This window comes from Phyllostomus discolor, chromosome 6 (genome assembly GCF_004126475.2).
Source record: "Phyllostomus discolor isolate MPI-MPIP mPhyDis1 chromosome 6, mPhyDis1.pri.v3, whole genome shotgun sequence".
NCBI lineage: Eukaryota > Metazoa > Chordata > Mammalia > Chiroptera > Phyllostomidae > Phyllostomus > Phyllostomus discolor.
The window spans coordinates 57,544,889-57,550,888 of NC_040908.2; positions in this window are offsets into that span (position 1 = coordinate 57,544,889).

The window sequence follows — 6,000 nt, forward strand, 5'->3', positions numbered from 1 at the left end:
AATTAGTGGGTTTTTCTCTCTTCAGTAAGAGCAGTGTTTTATGTTTATTTTTTACAATGAATACTCTTGTTTTATTTTATTTTATTTTATTATTTTATTTTTCCATTAAGTTGAGATTTAATATTATATTAGTTTCAAGTATAGAGAATTATGTAATTGATGGATTAATCTCTTTTATGCAGCATTAATCAGGCCTTCTTTCTCTGGAACTGTCTCTCCTAGTCTAGCCTCTAGACCTTACCGCTGGGTAGCCAAAGAATTTTTCCTCAAAAAGAATAATAAAAACCACCACCACTACCACTACCACCACCAATTAACTATTTGTCTTGTTAGTAGAACTAGGCACAGATTGCTGTACATCTGGAAAAATAGTAATTTTTTTCTTTTGAGTCCAACAAAAATTTTGAAACCTTGGAGTAGATCTCAGAACTCTCTCTGACTGGCATGGAGAGACACAGCAGCCTGGTGAAAAAAGCAGGGATCATCATTTTATGTTAGAGAACCCAAACAGGAGGGTCAGAAAGTTTAGGTGAGGTCAGCTACCTGATGAGCCTTAGCACAGCAGTTAACTTTGTCTCTGCTAATCAGCTGTGGGTTAAGTTCCAACATTTTGGGTTAAAGAACAAGCTGGATTATGAACAAAGAACTTTCTAGAACTTCTACAGTGGTGGACATGTTTAGTGTTTTTGTAATGTAGAAAGTGCATGGAGAGTAGCCAATGCATGATTGGAACCCTCAGAGACAATGATATAACTCTGAGATTATTCCTAGTTTGTAAAACAATTTTTTCTTGTTTTTATTGTTGTTGTTCAAGTACAGTTTTCTCCATTTTCTCTCTACCACTGCCCTCCATCCCACCCGCCCCCACCTCCCACCCTAAATCCTATCCAACTTTGGCTTTGTCCTTCTGTTCTTTTCTTTCAAAAAAGATTTTATTTATTTTTAGAATGAGGGGAAGGGAGGGAGAAAGAGGGGGAGTGAAACATCAATGTGTGATTGCCTCTAGTGTACCCTCTACTGGGGACATAGCCTGCAACCCAGACATGTGCCCTGACTGGGAATCAAACTGGCAATGCTGTGGCTCCCTGACCCTCACTTAATCTACTAAACTACACCAGCCAGGGCTGCCCATGTGTCCTTTATACATGTTCCTTGACAACCTTTCCCCTTTTTCCTTCTGTTAACCACCCCTCCCCTCTGGTTACTTTCAATTTTTTCTTTATTTCAATGTCCCTGTAAAACAATGTTTTTTGAGTGAGCCTTGGGCTACTTCACATAAAATGTCAAATGTTGATACCTCAGGCTAGTGAAGAACAGACTAAAAAATAAATGAACAAATGCTTCATATGGCAAGGTGAAAGCAGTAGACAAATATGGAAACCATAACTGCAAATATCTTTAAAATGGCATGGAGAACATCAGCTCTCATTAGTGCTTTCACCTTAAAGAAGATAATAAGCTAAGGACCATCATAAGAGCAAAGAAAAAGTTTAAAGATATGTGAGGAAATTCAATATTAGGAAAACATTTTTAAATATATTTTTCATTTTCCTATAAAAATAAATGAAGGGAACAAAGTTCTCTAGTGGTCTTTTGATCCTAGTTGGGTGACAACCCAATTGTCACTCAACTCCCTCATTAGGTATTGTGATGTCTCTTTGCTTTTCTTCAAACCTTATTTGTCTTTTATTATTAAGCTTTCTGTGTGTTTAATACAAGTCTCAACTTAATATAAGCAAACCAGAAGTATAAGCCAGAGGTAGATTATGCTTAATGCCTTTAACAATTCATTTGTTGATATACGTATTTTGAGCAACTGAATAGAAGGTAATGCAGAGAATTCAATGATGAGAGAGAGAGCACTCTCACACTATTCTGGACTCTGGGGATAGAGCAGTGAACACAATAGACATGATTCCAGCTGAAATGATGCTTTTTGTTTCCAATGTGATTATGTAGAGTAGGCAATTAATGACAATGACATAAAAAATAAATAAAATAAAATGGAGAATTATGAGTACCAGACAGAGTGTTATAAAGGATGATAGGTTAGAGTGAGTTATATGTGTGTGGAGTGTTTACATAAGTGAAGCTGGTAAGATTGTCTCAGAAGTTGAGATCAAAGTCCAGTCCTCAACAATAGAGACAACCCAGGTACATGAAAATTTGAGTATAGCACATTTCAGGCACAGTGCTCAAGTAAGGATAAAAAATACTGTCATTGATATGATCTCAACAATATCAAAGAAAAAAGAATAAGGGTGCTCTATCAAAAGTAAGGCTAGAGGATGGTGGGATGAGAGAGGAGGTAGAAGTCAGGTATTCATGGCCTTGTAGACCTGTAGGGGGAACACATCACCCTTATCATGTCTGATGCCGAACTCTTTCAAAACCTCTACTCTGCATCCTTAATCTTACCTGCCTATCATCCCCAACTCCTTTTGCATTGAGAAACAAATCAAGAAAACAGGAGGGAGAGAATAAAAAGGGTAATCAAAATGCTTGGTGTTGCTTACACAAATAACGGAAATAGAGCATTTGCCTATTTATGTCCTTTTTGGTTAAGAGCATACATATTAAGAAGAAATTGGGACTGGACTTGTGACTCAAGTCTTTCAATACCCAGTCCAGTGATCCTTCTGTTGCACATCTGGGAACAACATGGTGAGTATATTTAGATAAAATAGGAGAGCACAATGGGACCTCTGAGGGCTTTGACAACAGTCCTGGAGGGATGTCAATCTGAAGCGGCAGTCTTTCTGAAATGATGTCTGGTTCAACATGACCTAGGACCAGTTTTAACTGTACTCATTAGGGCACATAAAAACAAAATTAGCTACAGAACTAACCTAAATTCAAAACAGATAAAGTAAAAACTTAATATACACCATGTCCCTTCTCTGCTTCCCATGTGTTCACTTGGCACAAGCTGATGTCCTCACATGACCTTTGGAAACAGAGAATAGAGGTATTCTTTTGAGTGTTTGGCTTCATTTGCATGTTTCAGCTCTCAGCTAACACAATTTCAAGTGTGTGGGAAAATGAAGTCTCATTTCATTCAAATAATGAGAAGGGCATTTGGGAGTCAGAATATCTATTGTGCTTTGAGATAGTTGCACAGCTTTTAATCATGGTGGCTGCCTTTCATTACTGTACATTTTTGCCAAGTGAATATCCATTCTTTCTAGGTGTATTAAAATGTGGGGGGGGGGTGACTTTTTTACAACTTTTTTCCAAAAAGTGGTTTTTATGTTATCACTATAATAAAAAAAGAAAAAAGAGAAGAACATTTCCTTTTCTTATCAGATTCACATTGTTATAATACTCAAACTTTTTTGCCAGTAACCTTTCAAGGCATTTGCTTCTAATTCAATTTTTATTAATGTTTGATAAAAATGAGAGTTGGAGGCTTATATCTTTTTATTACAAATATCCTTCAATTTAGGATATGCCCTGGGAATTTTGATGCTGAGGGTAGAAGATCGCTAAATAATCATCAAAATTGGATCTGACAAAACCATTTAGTAGTAGTCTTCAGTCTACCCAGGCTCAATGGGGTGCTTTCTCTCCCAGCAAATTCTTTGTGTGTCTGGTGTGCTTTCCCTTGATGTGAGTAATTATGCTTCTGTAGCTAACTTAGGAAGCTAATTTCAGTGAACAATTCATGACTGTATTTTTGAAATATTGAAAACTGTTTTTCAGAAGCAGTTTGACACATATTCCAAACCAAGTCAATGACTTTAAATTATGTTTTGGACTCTAATTTCCATTGCTTTTAGAATCTCCTGCTCTTGAAGAACATGAAGGAGAGTCCATAGGCCAGTGGACTAAGAGAAATTTTCTATTCCCCCAAAAGCTTACCATCTGCCTGTGGTCTCTCATAGACTTTATTGTCACCACAACATTGACTTCCTTCTATTCAAAACTATCCGAGTATTTATACTAAGTCTATTTCCTGTTTTCTCTAACAACCAGAGAAAGCTAAGATGCCACTAAAAACTGAAGGAAGAACACCAATGGAAAACAAAAAGTGAGTAAAAAGTAAAATGCATGACTATAACATTATGCGACTGACAACATAAATTTAACTTGGATTGCTAGGACCCTGCACTACTTCTTGCTTATAAATATTACCCAAGGATGGCTCTTAGTGTTTCAAGTCCTTTCCAGCAGCCATAGTTTTTGAGGATCACCTTACACACATAGTCACTCCTTAGGAAACCACAGGTGTTTCCTAAGGAAATGTATTTAACACTATCCACCTTCTCCACTCCAACACCCCCAACCAAAAACAGTCCTTATACTTCTTCTAGTACCCATCAAAATTTGAAGAAAATTTCTAGTCACAGAAGTGATCTACTTGTAGGGGAAAGCTCAAATATTATCATTTTTTGCACACCCACGTTTTTGGCTCAAACTTTCAGGGAAAAAAACTTTCATTTTAATTTTTTAATTTAATTTAAAAAGTTCAACAAAACTGATTATTGAACTCTAAGGTATTATTTTGCATATGGATGTGGTCATCGCTTTCTGGAGTTACACTTTTAATGCATAAGCATAAGTTAAAGAATTAAAAACATTAATATAGATACAGATTTAGTACCACCCATGTATAATGTGCATCCTTATTTTTCCCAAAAAAATTTGGGCAAAAAGTGGACATTATATATGAGAAAATACAGTATTTTCTTACTTTTGGGGAAATGGGGTTTTCTTGGAAGCCTGTTGGGTTATGTTGAAATCCAGATTGTGAGAATAATTGAGGTGAGCCTATGCACTTTTTCTGAAGACAGTTGTATGCATATTCCATAAATGAAAATTAAAAACCCAGTGGGCATTCCCTGAATGTGAGTGTGTGTGTGTGTGTGTGTGTGTGTGTGCATGAGAATAAAATTCAGGGAAGAAGAGTGTGGGATACATACAACTATAAGGAAAGATAACTCAAAGTCCAAATGATACTAACAAAGGCAGAGATGTTACCTTGTGACAGTTACTGTGAAAAAATTATCTAAGCCAGTTTTCAAGTTTGAGTGCACATCAGAATTCCATTGAGAACTTATTCAAACTCAGATTGCTGCCCAACCCCCTCCTGGAATCTCTGATTCAATATTTCTGAAATAGGTACCAAGAATTTGAATTTCTAACAAGTTTTCTAAGAGAACCTCCATTTTAAGCCACACTTCTAGTTATAGTCTGTATATATTATTGGATCTCAGCAAAAATGCAATGAACATCTTTGCATCCATTTCTTCCAGCCAGCTTTTCTTCTGTAATTTTCTTCTACTTATTTCTGCCTCTGCTCACAGGTGCCCAGTGTTTTAGCTTCAGATTTGTTATTAGTCATGATCCTCCTCACCACTTAGAGCACAGGTGGCAAACACAAGGCCCTCAGGACAAATCTGGCCCTCCATCTCGTTTTATACAGCCCAGCATTTTGTTTCTACCTGCGGCAGCACTAAGCTCTTGCTTAACTGTTGAGTAGTAGTTACATTTATACAGTCCTAAAATTACATTTGGTCCTTTGAAGGCAATTGCGAGGCTGATGTGGCCCCCAGTGAAAATGAGTTTGACACCCCTGGCTTAAAGAATAACAATTTGTGGCTTTCAGGCAATTTCACAGGAACACTCTATTCTTAGTACATGTGTTATACTGCTGCTGGTTATACATTCTCTCGAATAGTTTGGATAAATATTTCTGGTTATAAGTACAACAAAGAAGGAATTCAAAATGAAAGATGTTCTTGAATGGAATTGGGCTGCTGCCCTCATCTTAACCAGTTATTAAAAGGCAGAAGAATACTGCCGAGTTGAAGTAAAGATATGAATGGAGGAGCTAGTATGGGACAATGTCTCCTATTCTGAGGCTTCCCCAATTATCCCTGGTAGCTGATTGCATCTTCTGCCTCCAAGCAACACCATCCCCACATCCATAGACTGACAGAGTGGGCTCCCACATGACAGAGAGCTCCCTCACACACGGACTGACAGGGAGGGCTGGCT